This window comes from Hippopotamus amphibius, chromosome 3, assembly GCF_030028045.1.
Source record: "Hippopotamus amphibius kiboko isolate mHipAmp2 chromosome 3, mHipAmp2.hap2, whole genome shotgun sequence".
Lineage (NCBI taxonomy): Eukaryota > Metazoa > Chordata > Mammalia > Artiodactyla > Hippopotamidae > Hippopotamus > Hippopotamus amphibius.
The window spans coordinates 82,554,994-82,572,814 of NC_080188.1; positions in this window are offsets into that span (position 1 = coordinate 82,554,994).

The window sequence follows — 17,821 nt, forward strand, 5'->3', positions numbered from 1 at the left end:
CTGCACAGCAATGTGAATGGACTTCGTGCCCCCGAACTGTACGGTTAAATAGGGTTAAAACAGTATGTTTTATATTATGTGGCTTTTACCACCATAAAAAAATTAAAAAAAAAAAAACCCACAGAAAAGTAGCTACAACATGTATCAGTGGAAGTAGCTTCCTTCCCAAAACTGTGAAGAAGACTTGCTAACTCATCAGCTCGCCTGGTAACAAGTGACTTACCCACAGGCCCCAAATCCAGACGCTAGAAGTTTCTCTTCCCAGGAGCTGGTCAAAGCCAGGGAGTATGTTTTTATCATTTATTTATTCATTTGTTTAATTTTTATTTATTCATTCACTCATTTTATTTATTGACTGCATTGGATCTTCGCTACTGTGCGTGGACTTTCTCTAGTTGCGGTGAGTGGGGGCTCCTCTTCGCTGAGGTGTGCGGGCTTCTCATTGCAGTGGCTTCTCTTGTTGTGGAGCCCAAGGGCTTCCGTAGTTGTGGTACACGGACGTAGTTGCACCACGACACGTGGGATCTTCCTGGACCAGGGCTCGAACCCGTTCTCCTGCATTGGCAGGCGAATTCTTAACCACTGTGCCACCAGGGAAGCCCCAGGGCGTATGTGTTTAAACTACACACAGGTGGATCTGACAGCATCTTGGCAGCTCGGCCACCACGGGGGGCAGTCAGGGAGGGCAGTCTGCGGAGGTGGGGCTGGGCTGGTCCAGGGAGACATTCCCACGGCGGCAGTCGAGTTCTGCTCTCCCAAAACCAAGGTAATCTAATCGGCCTCCCAGGGCACTGTTGCATCCTCTGTGGGACCTCTTTCTGTTTGACAGCCGCTCCTGAGAAAAGATCAATTAACCTCTCCTTTCTTCAAAAGGACAGACTTTTTTCTTTTGAGGAGCATAAAAGGGACCGTGGAAACTGGCACATCCCTTTGTTTATTCTTCACACTCCTCTGTCAGGGGCCCGGAAGAACAATGCTTCCTGGTCACCCCAGGCTGGTCCCTAAAACCAGGCTTAAGAACAGTCTAGAAGCCACCAAGCCAGTGCTCACCCTCTGGGATAATCTGCCCTGGGCCCCGTTGAAGGAGGGCCTGGTTTCGGACTCACAAGTGCCTCCTAATGTACAAACAACTGACACCTCAGCTCCCCCAACAAGGGCCCATGCCGGGCCGGGATTTCTGGCTTCGGAGGGAAATCGTATTACAAACACCCAAGAGAGCTCTCAGCTTTGGGCTCCTGGCAGCCTCCGGAGTCCGTCTCCTGGATCCCAGACAGGAGGCCCTTTCCCCATCCCCAAACGGGGGGCCTCTGTCCTATTTTTAAAAGCTCCCCAGGAAATACACTTGTGCCCACGCTTCCTCACCACCCACTCGCCTTCACCGCTTCTGATCTGCCTGCCACCCCACCATCCTCTTCCCCCGATGGAGCCTCAGGAAGCACCCGGGGACCTCCTCCTCGGCAGCCTTGGCCCAGTCCTGATCCTTGACCAGTTCAGCATTTGTCAGGAAATCTCTTGGTTTCTGGGACAGGAAACCCTCCTTATTTCCTGTCTTCTAAATGTGCCCATCTCCCCAGGGATCTGAGCTTCTGGGCTTAGCTGCCTCCCCACCCCCTGTCCCTTTACTATCCCTCCTGCTCTGGGGCCCCACCTGACATCTTCACGCAGGTGGTCCTTGCATCCAACGTCTCTTGTCAGCACCCTCCCTGATGCCATGCCCCTGAGGGACATCTCGTCCCGGTGCCTCTCCCGGATGTCCAAGTATCCCAGGCTGAACTGGTCACTTGCTGCTCTGGGTGGGTTCCTCCCGTCACATCCCCTCTCTCACTGGAACCACCATCCTCCAGTATCCACTCTCCAATTTTTTTTTTTAAATTAATTTATTGGCTGCATTGGGTCTTTGATGCTGCACACGCACTTTCTCTACTTGTGGCGAGCGGGGGGCATGGGGTCCCCATTGCAGTGGCTTCTCTTGTTGCGGAGCACAGGCTCTAGGCTCATGGGCTTCAGTAGTTGCAGCACACAGGCTCAATAGTTGTGGCACATAGGCTTAGTTGCTCCACGGCATGTGGGATCTTCCTGGAGCAGGGATCGAACCCACGTCCCCTGCATTGGCAGGAGGATTCTTAACCACTGCACCAGCTAGGAAGCCCCCACTCTCCAATCTTAACATTCTCTCTCACCTACCTGTTGGCCTCATCTCCCAAATCCAACCAGTTGCCAAATTCTCTCTTTGCAATATCCCCTTCCAGTCCCATCAAGTATTTACTGTCTATTCTTTTCCAAATCACTGCCAAAATCTCCTCACTGACCCAGCTCTATCCTCTTCCCCTCCCACACCTGTCTCCCCACAATCTACACGGCATGCTTCTTCAAGGGTACTTTTCTTAAAGTCCAATCAAGAAGACAGAATCTTGTCACCCCCCTGCTCTAGAACCTTCAATGGCTCCCATTGCTATTGCTGTGTTTCTCCCTGACTCCTAAGCCTGGCATTTCTTGCTTCATAATTCAAGGCTCTCCAGATCCACTTCTCATCACTCCCCCTTTAGCATAAATTTTTACAATTTAACTCAAATTCCCACTCATCTCTGAATACCTTGTGTCCTCTTATCTCTGAGCTTCTGCTCAAGCTGAACCTTTCTCATGTTAATGCCTTTTCCTATTATTTACATTCATCAAAAATCCTACCTTCTCTTTGAAGCTCATCTCAAATGCCACTTCTGCCTGGAAGCCTTCCTGGGTTTCTACAGCCAGGAGTGCTTTCCCTTCCCTGTGCTCCCTGGGTTCTGTGTTTCTCTCACCAGGCTCGTTACACAGGACATCACGTCACAGCATTTTGAGTATGTGCCTCACTGCTCCCACTGCCCGTTGGGCAGGGGTTTTATCCTCCCAGAAGAGTAATTTGCTTACGGTTGATATTTGTAGAATTAAGTCATCAGGCTAGATAACCATACACTTGTTTACTTTTCACTGTTTGAAAACACACATCCAAAGTAGATTAGCATTGAGTCTACATCAAAGGCAGGAATATGGAAATATGTTCCGCTCACATCCATGAGTGCAAATCAAAAAAAGTAGATCAAAACTCAGTTCTTGAGTGACTAGGACCATTGCTGGATAGACTTTAATTAATCTTACGGAAAATATGCAGGGGACTTAACGAGCCTGGGAAGGAGGAGGGGGCAGGTGAGAGGGAGCCAGAGCCTCTGCTGTCAAGAAACGCTTTCTTCCTGTAACCGTATCCCCCGGGGCCCGGCCAGGAGCTCGGCTTAATCTCCCTCTCTGTGGTCACTCAGGATATGATTACTGGCATCAGATGCAAGCACATGTTTCTGTCCCATTAATCTGAGAGAGGCTGAGAGGCTGGAAAGGGAGCCACAAGGGCATTGCTGTGTTGGTTAGTTACCACCTCAAAGAGGAGCGTGAGAGAGGGGGATAGGAAGGATCCGGCAGATGGGCTGGGAGGGAGGCCTGACGGAAGCAAAGGGAGATGAGAAAACCGTGCAGAGGACAAGTTCCTGTAGCGGGAAGCCCGATCCCTTTCAACTGGTACACCATGGGGCCTGAAAGAGGGACGTACACACATACACGTACCTGCACACACAGGCACCCCCAAAGCAACCGATGGACGCAGAGTTTCTGCACCTTAGGGTCTGGCAATTGGCCTGACACCCTTTGGTGAGCATCCTTGCTCGGGGTGTACATTCACCCACGTGACCTAAATCTGTCTCACGCACAGAAACCACCTTTACGGATCCTGCAGCACAGTAATAAAGATGTGAACAGCTGAAACACAATGTCAGATGGCAGTGGTGACATCTGAAAGCCACACTTTGTGGCTCAGCATATTTTGTTCCAGGTACCAAGGCTGCACAAATGCTCACTGCCTTGTATCTGCCATGCAGCGTCTCTGCTCGGCTTGGCGGGGGGCCAGGTGATCTTTGCCTCGCCAACAGGTTTCTGCTGTAGAAAGTTCGGGAAGACTTTCCTCTGTATCTGATGGGGAAGTGGAGGACCAGAGGAGCTTTAAACACACACCTGATTCCTGCAGGGTGGGCTCTTAAAGGACCCATGTCCTCTCTGTCCTATTAAGATGTCCTGCCCAGACATTTTGAAGGGTGGCTGGAAAGGGCCAAATCGTTTTAGCCAAGTCAGGGCTTAGGGGCATTTGGAAAGTTGATCCATTATAGAGACAGAAGCACCGATTCAGGTCTTCAGCGGTCACTCTCCCTTCTTTGCTCTGTGACTGCTCCATCCTTTTCTCTCCTCCTCCTCCTTATTGCTACCTTCCTAGAACCTCAGCAGTGCAAACACACAATTTCTCAAAGTACAGACCTTCAAACTGCAGGTCCCACTTTCAGTTTTAGCTAGGTACCTAGCGGTTGAATGGAATCAGTGCGTGAGGAAAGGTTTATAAATGCAAAGGAAGAGGGGCTTCACGGAGCAAGTAAGGGTATGCTTAACCCCGAGGGGGCAGACACTCAGTGCTGGGCGCAGAATGACCTTCCCACTGCCTTTATCCAGTCCCAGTCACCGGGCCTCCGCTCGGCACTCTGTGTATATCTGCTGCCCACTGCTCCGACTGCCTTCCTGCCAGGCTCCACGGAGTGGGCGGAGAGGATAAAGTGACTGTTACCAGCAGGGTCTTAACTCCTAGCCTGGTCCCTGAAAACACAGGCTGCAGAACAGTTTATGCTGATCAGAACACCCCTCTGGAGGCTTTGGGACCCTTTCACTTGCACTGAGGGTTTGCCTCCAGGAGCTACGAGCAGACAACTTGAGCTTCACTTTGGGTTTGGAGACCGATGGGGGTGTGACAGCCACACGGGCAGGTCACGAGTGCATCAGAAGCTGCTCCGGATCCCCCAGATCTGGGTACCGCAGGAGTGGGTGTAGAGGGAGCTCAGCTCCCAATGGGCACCGGGCAGAAGGCAACCTGCAGGCATTAGAGTGGGCCCAGAAACCTGCCCACCCCCGAGAAGCCCACCCAGTGTCTGCTCTGCAGAGGGGTTATCCGACCCCAAGCCCTTCAGATTCCAAACATGTTCCCGCCCAGAAAACAGCACACAACCTGCTACAGTGGTAAACATTAGATCACTTTTGGAACTAGTTTGGTTAATCATTTTAGATTTCTTTCAGATGTACATTTCATTGGGATATAATTTATATATAGTGAAATTCACTCTTTTGAATATACAGCTCTATCAGCTTTAACAAAAGCATACAGCCATGTACCACAATCAAGATATAAAATATTTCCATCACCCCCAAGAGTTCCCTAGGGCCCCACTGTAGTCAACCCTCCTGGCTCAGCCCCAGCCCCCGACAGCCACCAATCTGGTATGTTGAGTAGGTTAAGCCTATCGATAGAGTTCAATCTTCTATCTCCTTACTGACTTTCTGTCCACTTGTTCTACCTATCACTGAGTTAGGAAAGCTGAAATCTCCCAATTATAATTTTGGATTTATCTTTTCTCTTCTCTTTTTATTTCTATCAGTTTTTACTTCATGTACTTTGAAGGACTCTTGGTAGGCACACATCCCTTTAGGACTGTCATGCTTTCTTGATGAATCAACCCCTTTTTTATGTTACATCCTTTTGTAATCTTGGTAATATTCCTTGTTCTAAAGTCAGCTCTGCCTGATATTAATATAGTCACTTTATCTTTCTTTTGATTAGGATTTATATTGCATGTCTGTTTTCCATCCTTTCACTTTTAACTTCATTAAATATTCATATTTAAAGTAGATTTCTTGTAAAAGGAATCTAATTTGGATCTTGCTTTTTTTATACAATTCAATAATTTCTGTCTTTCAATTGATGTATTTACATTTAATTCAATTATTGACATATCTGGACTTAAATCTGTCATTTTGATGCTTTTTTAAATTTGTTCCACATATTGTCTCTTTGTTCCTCTTTTGCCTGCTTTTAGATTGAATAATTTTATTCAACTTTTTCTCCAGTATTGGCTTATTTAGACTTCTTTAAAAATATTTAGTAGATGCCCTTAAGTTTACAATATATACCTTAATTAATTACATTGTACCTTCAAATTATAAGTCTTCATGTACAGTGTAAAGACCTTATAACAGTAAACCTCCAATTCCTTTTCCCATCTTTTGCTCTGCTGTTGTCATACATTTTACATATGCAATAAAACCACAATACATTCCTACTATTTCTGTTTTAGAGAGTTAATTGTCTTTTGTTTTAGAGAATGATTAAAAATAAGAAAAAAGTATTTCTGTCTTCATTTTCATCATTTCCAGAGATCTTTACTTAGGGGAGGTAAATCTAAGTTTCTGTTGGATATCATATTTCTTCTTCCCAAAGAGATTCCTTTAGCATTTCTTGAGGTGCAGAGTTGCTGGTAATGAATTCTCTCAGCTTTCGCTTGCCTAAATAAGAGTTTATTTCACCTTCATTTGAAAAATATTTTCTCTAGGTATAGAATTCTGGATTGACAGGTTTGTTTTTTTTTTTTCTTTCTTTCAGTGCTTTAAATTTTTCATCCCACTGTCTTCTGAACTGTGTCATTTTGGAACAGAAATCAGTTGTAATTTTTATCTTTTTCTTTATAGTCTTTATATTTGGTTTTCAGGTGTTTGCATATGATGTGTCAGGTGTACTGTTCTCCCTCCTCCTCCTCTTTCTCCTTTTTCTCTCCTCCTCCTCCTCCTTCTGCCTCTGCCTTCCTCCTCCACATCCTCCTCCTTCTTTTGTTTTTCCTGCTTAAGGTACTCTGAGCTTATTGGGTCTGTCAATTGATGTTTTTCTTTACTTTTGGAAAACTCTAGGCCATTATCTCTTCAAATATTTCTTCTGCCCTGTTCTCTTTCTTACCCTGTGAGATTTCAATTACAGCTACCTTAGACCATTTTATGTTGGCCCAAATTCTACTGTTTCTCTCACTTTTTTTTTCCATTTGTTGATGCAGTTTGTGTAGTTTCTATTGACCTGTTTTCAAGTTCACTATCCTCAACTATGTGTGCTCTCAAAGGCTTTCTTCATCTCTGTTATCTAATTCTTTGTTTTTGTTATTTTCATTTGACTCTCTTGTAGTTTTCATCTCTTTACTCAAATTCTCCACCAGTTCATGCATGTGCTTCATCAGCCCACTAGACTTTTAAAATATTAGTCATAGTTATTTCCTATCTGATAGTAGCAACATCCAAGTTATTTCTGAGTTTGATTCTGTAGATACATTTGGCTCTTAACAATGGGTTGATTTTTCTTGCTTTTTTGTCTCATAATTTTTTATTGAGTGCTAGACATCATGTGTAGAATAATAGAGACTGAGGTAAATATCATTTAAGTCTGGAAATGGGTATGCCTTTTCTTCCAGGCCTTTAATGTGAGGTTGAATCAATCTAGTCAGAAGTTGAGTCTGAGTTTTATTACACTTATGGCCACCTTCAGTACACTACTAACTTCAAATTTCTCTAACACCGTGGTTCTCAACAAGGAGTTATTTTGCCTCCAGGGGAAACTTAACAATGTCCAGAGATGTTTTTGATTGTCACACCTGGAGGAGGTGGATGACACTGGGATCTAGTGAGTAGAGGCCAGGGATGTTGCTACGTATTGTATAATTTACAGGACAACCTCCCACAGCCAAGAATTATGCGGCTCAAAATGTTGATAGTGACACTGTTAAGAAACTCTGATCTAACTCTGCCTTAAACTTAGGGTATCAGGTTCTCTACCCTCATTTTTCAGCCTTCTTTACGTGCCTCACAGAGGGTCCCTTCCAATGCTCTTGCCTCTCGTCCAGAAGACAGCTGTTGCTTGTTACTTGGGGTTTCTACCCTGGCTTTGGAAGAGGGGTGGGGGAGGGGTGGTTTCTTTGTTGTCCTAGCTCACCCTCGGCCTTAGGCAGGCCCTATATTTTGGGTTTCCATTTGGGGGTTTTCTCCATGACCCTGCTCATCCTTCCTCTGGTGGCCAAACTCTGTCTTTTATCTTTTGGGAGGGTCCTGTGCAGATGAGAGCTTCCTGCCTTCCCCCAGCATTAGAAGACCTCTCCTGGTATTGGTGTAGGATCCTGGGCCCAGGAATGCCTCCTGACTAGAGGTAGAGGTGTTTCTTCTTTACTCCTTCCATGTGTTCTGAGAGTATCAGGATTCACTGCCCACCTTCAGGAGCTCAAGGCTTTTGCTCCACAGGAGAAAGGCTTTGTGCCTTCCCTGCAGTGGCCGTTGCTCCTTCCTCCAGGTCTGCTTTCTCATGTCTCCCACCCCATCCCCAATCTTACCCATGAGATGAGCACCCAGAGAAGTTCATGGAGATGTGGAAGCAATGTCCTTAAAGTGTGTGGCTCCCTGGGTTCTATTCTCTCACACTAGCCCACCTCACTTTTTGGCAATTCTTTTAGCTAAACTCTTCTTACCCATGAGAACGGCATGTGAGATCTCTCCTTCCCGTGCTCAGCTAAGGGTGAATCAGTGTTCACGCTCACCTTTTTTGGGAAAGAAGCCCATCTTTTCTTAGATTTTAGGCTTCTTGGCTTCCCTCCCATGGTTGAAGAAACGTTTTAATTTTTTTAGTTTATCCAGATTTTTCTTCTTGTTGCTCTTTCCAGCTCTCTACAGTCTAGGCACTATGGTGACTGGGTCTAGAATTTTTAAACACTCTGCTCTGCAGCCATGCATATTTCTTTCAAATAAATTAGCTCACAAGTGATTGACAAGTAGGGGATGCGGTCGGTATAAGCCAGAAATAGCGCTGGTTCTTGTGAAATTTCCCCTGGCATGTTAACACTTTGAAGCAACCTGAGGCAAGCTTTCTCAAAATTTAAAGTCTTACAAATATATGCCAAAATTCAGGGAAAAACTGGAACTCTCCAGTCTTGACTTTTCTGTAGTGCATATATGGTCTGGTTCGGTGAGTTTCAGTACCCTGTGTTTCTACTATCTTAAGCTACTCTGAGCAGACTGAAAGTGAAGATAAAGAAGGTGCCAAGATATTATGCTCTGTGTTAAAACAATGAATTCATGAAGAAGGCTATATCCCAAATTCAGATTTTAATGTTGATGAAAATGTTCTCTGTCAGAAATCAATGCCCTCCAAGACATATATCACAAAAGAGGAAGTATATGAACCCCAAGCTTTGCATATTTATCTATGCCATTGTTTTTATTAGGACTACTATTGATTTTTAATCAACATTCTAGTTTCAAACTTCCATAGGTTTGAGTGATCTGTTCCAATCCTATTTTTCCTATAAACTCTGTTATTTTGGGTGCATGATTTTGCAGAATGGGAATTTTTAAGAATGCAAGATGGTCATATAGTAAACAAAGCCTGTAGTATGTTTTTTTTTCTTTTTCTGATGGTGAAAGCCATATATGCACATTACTGAAAAATTGGAAATTAGAGAAGAGGAAAAGGAAAAAATTCAAAACCAATAATTATTCCATTCAGAAATAATTTTAAATTCACATATCCTTATTTTAAACATAATTGGAATCAAGATGTTACGTTTTTCAAAACCGAAGAAGGCAAATCATTTAAAAAATGATTTCTGCACCAGTGAGGGAGAGAATGCATGTAGAGAAACTTAACATACACACACATGTACTAAAAAACAACCCCCTCACCCCAAGAAAATGACTGTGGCAGAGAATGGGCACAGTCATGCTTTCATCCGAATGAATTTACAACAGATGGAATCTAGTTCATGATCATTTTGAAAAAACACTTCTCTGTTCTCCTAACCAATGACCTTGAAATTTTGGACCTTTAAAAGATATTTTCCTGAATCAAGGGTCTAAGAATTTATGATTTATTCAGAATCAATTAAAAGTATTTTTTTCATGTATACTATGGGAAGTAATCCACACTGCCGGCTCCCAGCACAGTTCAAATGCTAATTGTATAGTTGTGTGTTAACAATGACCGTCTTGCTGAACCTGCTTTAGGATGATCTTCTGCAATGCCCTCTCCTTTACAGTCTTGTCCTCAGGAATTCTGCAAAGGACCAAGAAGAAACGAACAGAACAAAGCATCTCAGGTATTTCAACAGGAAAGTAATATGCGGACCATGTAACGGTCCACACACTACAAATAGGCCTTTGGAAAAATTTTTTTTGCCCACAAGGGAAGACTACCCCTTTCTTTTTTCCTCCTCCTCCAAGAGAGAAGTCTCGCAAAACAGAAACAAATGCTCTGGGAAATTCCCTGGCCTCCAGATGAAGGCTGGTAATAGCTTCATTTCTTGATAACGAGATAAACTTCAGTCAATATGGTCACTTGGGTGGACAAGCACAGGCACACACAGTTACTGCTAGAAAAAGGATAGTTGTCATTGTGCGTAAAATCAAACAAACTGACCACTCAGCCGGAGGTCTAAGGGCAATGCCGGGAAGGTAAGTGAATACGACCACTGGGCTTGGAGAGTCTATTTTTGATTGCCTTCCTAATTTACTTTGATTTACCAGAACTAATTTGCAATAGCGACTGGCAGTCAGCCCTTGGAAAGGGTGCTTCTAAATTTAAAATTCAATTTTACTTCATTTCCAAAAATGCTTATTGGGTCCTTTCTAAGTGCCAGGTAATATGTGAGGGCCTGGGGATGGAGATGCAAACAAGAAATATGGTGGCCCTGCCAGCAGTCTAGCAAAACGTCAGAATTAAGTTTATCTACTGATTTCCCTTATAATACATTGACTCTAAAACACTTTCTGGGATTCCAACCCACGCCCTCCACTTGGCAAGTCATCGGAGGCTGTCTCACAGGCCTCTGATAGTGGCTGGGTTCGCAGAAAGTTGGAGCTGCTGGGCTGGCCGTGCTTGTGCCAGTGGTATGGGTGGGACCGGCCACTTCATCTCAGGCTCAGCAGCATCAGTGCTCTGGCCAGGCAAGCTCTGCAGCCTGACTGGGGATATCGTTCTGAATGCACAGGCCCTGCAGTGCCTCAGCAACATTGTGAACTCAATGTTATCCTATTTATTTATTATTTCTAACGTGGACCACTTTTTTTTAAAGCCTTTGTGAGGCATGTGGGATCCTAGCTCCCCGACCAGGGATCAAACCCTCACGCCCTGCATTGGAGGGTGAAGTCTTAACCATTGGACTGCCAGGGAAGCCCCAACGTTATCCCTTTTATATGTTTCTTTTCTGCTTACATCAACCAGAATCTGTTTCTGTTGCTTGCAACTCAGAATCCTGACTGACACATGGTTACCCTTCTGCCCTCTGAAAGTGTCCTGTTCCATTTCAAATCACATGTAGAAACATACTTGGGAAAAAACTGTATTAGGTCCTATATGACTGACATATTTTATCAAATTAAGACCATCCTCTTAACCAGTAGTTCTCAGCTGCAATCGTGATTCATACCATACCGGCATCAACTGTAGGTCGTGCCTCTATGAGTCTGTTACAAATAAATGAAGTTTGGGGATTTTATTTAGTTATTTTTTGTATCAAATTAGGACAGATTTAACGGTACCACTGTCACTCACTTGCATCCATATATGCTTTCTTGAGTTGAAGAAAAAGAGTGGAAAGTAGGGTGCCAGAAATGTTTTCAGAAACTACAGTTCATTCTATGTTGGCTGCAGTTTGAGAAGTGTCTTAGGTGTAGGTGACAGCCGCGTTAAACTACAGATGTGGGGGGAACTGAAGAACCCCATCTCGAAGAGGCTGTATTTGCAGAACTGGGTCCACTCAGGGTGCACGTGCTCCTACATGTGCCCACCACCAGCTTTGGTGGCCACAGTATCAACCTATCCATCAGCAGCCTTTCATATTATGTTACAGAACACATACCACAGGGGCTCGATTTAACTCGAGAACAAGGAAATGTTTTAAATTCTAGAGCTGCTCCGAGCCATAAGAGATCGGTCACATTGTGTAACCTTTTTTGACTATTTCTAGGCAGGCTCCAGGTACAGCTGTTGCAAGGTACGCTATTATACTTCATCCAGACTCGGGCACCTGTTGTAGGCAATTTGAAATAAAAACAAGTCGGTGGGGAACATGATAAGATATCTGAGAACACATTTCATTCACTTGGAATACCCCTGCAGACTATTTCATTTCAGTAAACTCTGCAACGATTCTTCTTTGTCATTATTTGCCAAGAGAAGAGGAAAAAATAACACATCTCTTTTTATAGGAAATAAATCGGCATTCCGCTGGTCCAGGGGCTACAGACACAGACTCCTTTGGCTTATTCTCCTGCAGCCTTTCTCGCTTCTCTTGTCTGAGCTGGTATTTCCCACACCCTTTCAATTTGTCACAGTTGCCTTTCCCCAAAGAGCTTTCATTTCTTCTTGTTTCCCTGGTCTGCACTTCCTGGCGCCTTGCTTTTTATGAGAGGACATTGAGGCCCTGGCAGACCAGGGAGGGGCAACAAATGAATGTCGCGGGCCCCTCAGAGTGGACCCATCTGGCTCCATGGACAGAGGGGAGGCCTGGCATCAGGGTCCACCTGGGGAACCCTGGGTCCTGCTCTGGAGGACCCTTGCCCCTCCCACCTTGAAATCGTCTCCTTGACCATGAGATTGCTTTGAGAAAGAGCTTGGAGGTTAACGATATCTACCGGGATTGGGAAGGGAGATTTGGAAATCTTGGGACAGTGCAACCAAGCTCTGTACCGCTGACCCCGCTAGAGTCTTCTTGATTCCAAAGTCGATGCCTACACTGGTTTTTGATATTTTTGTTTCTGTTCTGAAAATGCGACTGCTGTACCTAAGTTCTTTATCCACTAACATTGTATTTTACAACCTGTTAGAAGGCTGGGATGTAGGGGCAAACAAAACCTGGAGCAGGACGCAGAAAGAAGACAAGCAGAAGATTCGAGACACGCAGACAGCATCGAACGGAATGGGGCCCGGGGAAGTGGCGAGGGATCTGCCAGGGAAGAAAGAGAACTGGATTTCGAGCTGTACATGCCAAGGTTCAAGTCCCAGCAGCTCTACTTGCTAAGTACATGGTCCTGGCGGGAGGAGGGGGCTTAGGGTGGGGGGGCTGGGGTGGAGGGGGTGGAGCAAGGCAGGGAGTCACTATGTTTCTTTGAGCTTCGGTTTTCTCATCTGTAGAATGTGGATCATGATAACCTCTTTGCAGAGTGGCTGTATGAATTTAAATAAATAATGTGTATAAGGTGTCTAACAAAAGGCCTGACTAGTCACAGCTGCTCTATACTGTATAGCAAATATGTTCAATACATATAATACTGTTGGAGTCATGGCCAACGGAAGGAGTGATTTTAGCTGGAATTGTTCATCACCTTGAGCACCAATGTCTGCCTGCTGTTAAGGTATCAGTGGATAAGCCTGTGCCCTAAGCCCATACTCTAAGTTGGTCAGCTCTGGGGTCTGCTTCGAGCAGGATCGTTCCTGAGGATCTGTGGCATCCCTATTGCAAACACCATGGTGACCTCTGTTAATGGAAAATGCAGACAAGAGAAGATGCAAAGATGCGGAGGAGGAGGGGGCCCCTGGGACTTCACTTCCACAAACCCTGCAACCCAGGGGCCCATGACAGGCAGCAATGGCTCCTTCTCTCTGCAGGCTGCCCTCCGTCTCACCCCTCCCAGCTCTGATTTCTCTTTCTTCTTCTCTTCAGGGAAGGCATTTGGTCTCTGAGCACCGCTTCTTCTCAAGGGAGTCAAGTCTCCTCCCAGCACCTGAATTCCTGCTCAGCATCTCCACTCGCACAGCTGCCACCCACTTCATCCAAGCTTCCAGAGCACGGAAGGAGGGAAAGGGCAGCTGGAGAGTGGCCAGCCCAGGCACAGAGGGAGGCTCCCATCTTCAGCACAGGCTGAGAGTTGGAGTCCTTGAAACGACCAGGAGCTGCAAATAGGACTGAACAAAACAGAAAAGACAAATTTTATGTCTTCACCAACCTGTGTCTCTACAAACTGCCTTATGCCCAAGTGTCTGGTAAATAGAAAGGACCTACTGACATGACCTGTGGAGTTAGTAGGGAGACATAAACCTGCAAAAATAGCTGTAAAATTATAAAGAAAAATTTCCCTCGAGAATGATGATTAGTCATCTTTGGCGGAAAATTTTCGGTTGCGAAGGTTCAATCTCTCTTTCTTTTTCTGGTTGCTTTTTCTTTTTATAGCTTTATTTATGTAGAATTGAGGCACAATAAATTGCACATATTTAAAGTGTGACTTGGATGAGATCTGACATATGTATATGCTCATGAAACTCTTACCACCATCAAGATTCCCAAGGGATCTATCACCCCTAAACATTTCCTTGTACTCCTTGTACTTTGTCCTCCCCACCCATCATCTCTAGACCACCACCATATTTCTTGTCACAGATTAGTTTGCATTTTATAAAACTTTATAAAAATGGAATCATATACCATATACATCTATTTTTTGTTTGTTTGTTTGGCTTCTTTTACTCAACAAAATTATTTTGAAATTCATCCATTTATTTGCATGCATCCAAACCATAGTTTTGGTGCTGTCATTGAGTAAAATTCTACTGGATAGATATGCCACTTTTTTAAAATTGACTATTTCAAACCTCTTTCTTTTTTTTAGATTTATTTTCTTGAAGTATAGTTGATTTACAATGTTGGATTAATTTCTGCTCTGCAGCGAAGTGATTCAGTTATACACATATATACATTCTTTTTTATATTCTTTTCCATTATGGTTTATCCCAGGATATTGAATATGGTTCCCTGCATTGTACAGTAGGGCCTTGTTGTTTACCCATTCTATATATAACAGTTTGCAACTGCTAATCCCTAACTCCCAATCTATCCCTCCCCCTTGGCAAACACAAGTCTGTTCTTCCTGTCTGTGAGTCTGTTTCACAGATAAGCTCATTTGTATCATATTTTAGATTCCACATATAAGTGTTGTCATATGGTATCTGTCTTTCTCGTTCTGACTTACTCCACTTAGTGTAATAATCTCTAGTCCATCTGTGTTGCTGCAAATGGCATTATTTCATCAAACCTCTGTTTGTTTTTCAGCACTGTTCCCACTTGCTCTCCAGTGAATGAGATGGTGGACTTTCATTCACAAGAGTTCTTCACCCTTTTCACCCTTTTATATGTGAAATGACTCCTTTAATGTGTTTTATTTTAGTGGCAAAGAAATGGGCTTCCTGTGTTCATCCAGGATGTGTCAGCAACTGAACCACGAGCCAGGTTTCCAGGGAGCAAAGCAATGAGTGGGGACGTGTACGGACTTTCGTATGTGGAGGAGCGGTACAGATCACGCGTAAGCTTATAGATCTTGGGAAGAATAGAAGTGGTCAGATTGGAGATGGTGCTCATAAAATATTGCCTAAAAAAAAGCAAACAAACAAACAAGCAAAAAACAGGTAAATGTGCCAGAGCTTTTCTTGGGTTTTTTTTTTTAAGTTTCTTAAATCCCTACTATTCATGAAGTTCAAGGGTTTTCATTTTAACCTTCCTGATGTTCATTCATAGTTTCCATTAGTGTTTCAGCAAAACATTAAAATTCATTTTATTTAGAACACAAAGCAATAAAAATGAATGCAAGCAAGCAAGGATACAATTCAAGAATTCAAATATCTTTTGGTTTAGTCCAGGCTCCTTCATCCGCACTTTTCCTTGTTTTCTTCATTTAAATATTAACATTTTATTTAAATCAAATTCGTCCCACATGGCCCCTCTCTTTGCTTAGGCTGTATATGGATGTTTCCTCTCCAGCTGACATGAAGTAGATTTATTCCTTTTTCTTGCAGACAAAAACTATGATGTGTAAGTTTAGTGGAAGCCTGGTTGTTTATGACTGTTCTTTTGTGATGAGAGATGAATGGTCAGGTGTGCGCAGAAGGGAGGGTTTGGAAACCTTGAGCGCAGGCAATGCCGGGACATTCATCTTTGGAGGGGTGGGGGCATTGGAGTGGGAAGTTGTCTTCCTTGGCCAGAAAGCCAACAACAGAGAAAAGGGATCTGCTGAGACAGAATCTGCCAAGCTAGACACAGGGGAGCCACTTAAGGTCTTTCTCTTAATTCAATTAGAAGCAAAGCCCTGGGAACTCTCCTACATTGTTGGTGGGAATGTAAGCTGGTGCAGCCACTAAACAGTATGGAGGTTTCTCAGAAAACTAAAAATGGAGTCACCATATGATCCAGCAATCCCACTCCTGGGCATTTATCCAGACAAATTGTAATTTAAAGAGAACATACCCCTGTGTTCACAGCAGCACTATTCGCAATAGCCAAGACATGGAAACAACCTAAATGTCCATTGACAGATGAATGGATAAAGAATGTGGCATATATAATAATATATATATATATATATATATATATACACAATGGAATACTACTCAGCCATAAAAAAGAATGAAATAATGCCATTTGCAGCAACATGGATGCAACTAGAGATTATCATATTAAGTGAAGTAAGTCAGAAAGAGAAAGACAAATACCATATAATATCACTTATATGTGGAATCCAAAATATAGCAGGAATGAACCTATCTGTGAAACAGAAACAGACTCACGAACGTAGAGAACAGACTGGTGGTTGCCAAGGGGGAGGGGGTTGAGGGAGGTATGGAGTGGGAGGTTTGGGTTAGTAGATGTAAGCTTTTATGTATAGAATGGATAAACAACAAGGTCCTACTGTACAACACAGGGAACTGTATTCAATAGCTAATGTAAGCCATAATGGAAAAAAATATTTGTAAAAGAATGTTATCTATGTATAACTGAATCACCTTGCTGTACAGCAGAAGTTAACACAACATTGTAAATCAACTATACTTCAATTTAAAAACAATTTTTAAAAAAGAAGCCAAGCCCTGTTGGGTGCATATCCTTAGCTTCTTCCTGCCCTGTCCTGTCCTCTCTCCCTTATGTTGCTTTGTCTTAACACCCATCACCTGTCAGCCATGTCCCACCTGATGGCGACTGCATAGGCGCTCACCTGATATCCTACAGGACAAAGTCCAAGTCCTAAACTTGGAGTTCCGGCCTCACCTGACTGCTGCCCACATCTGCAGCCTCTTGTCCATCTGCACCAACTCTCCAGCCATGTCAAACCCCTTGAGGTCTCCTGTAAGAGCTTTTTGAGAAAAGTTAATTCCCAGACCCTATCTTGGGATGTTCTAATTCAGTGGGTCCAAGGTGAGACCAGCAACTCTCTTTAATTCAAGATGCTCCCCAGGTGATGGGGATGACGGGATGGTCAACTAGATTTTGGAGCCCCTAGACGGCATCATCCTTCAGGGATTAATTCAGTCAATATCCATGAAAGCATCTTGTAAACTGTCACTTTCCTTGCAGTCAGGCGGAGTGACTGAGGAGCGGAACCATGTGGAAGAGCAGGCTTCAGCCTTGAGGTAAATGCAGATGAGAGCTCTCCCTTCCCTCCCAGCAAAACTGGGGCAGGATCAGCAAAACTAACCTTCCACATAAACAGCCCCAAGGCCAGCCCAGGAAAAGTTCTCAGTACTCCTAGTTTCTCCAACCAATTTTTTTTTTTCGGTAGCAAAATTATTTTATCAAATGATTCATATAAGAAACCCAAATCCTAGCAGACACTGTTAGCAGAGTCCCAACAGCCTTTCCATCCTACGTTCATGCTGGCTTTGGTTTGGTTTGGTTTGTTTCAGGGTCCATGATTCAGGAAAGGCCAATGGTGGTGTGCCTTCTCCTTGCCGTGACTGGTTTAGACAGGTTCTAGGCAATGAAATGCCAGCGGAGGCCTTCTTAGGGGCTTCTGGAAAAAATTACTTGCTCCTTAGGAGACTCTTTGCCCTTTCCACCCACTGGGTATTTCCATGTGTGCCTGGGATGCTTGAAACTATGACAACCATCTTGCCATTTTGAGGGGAATTAGCCCCGAGGAAGGC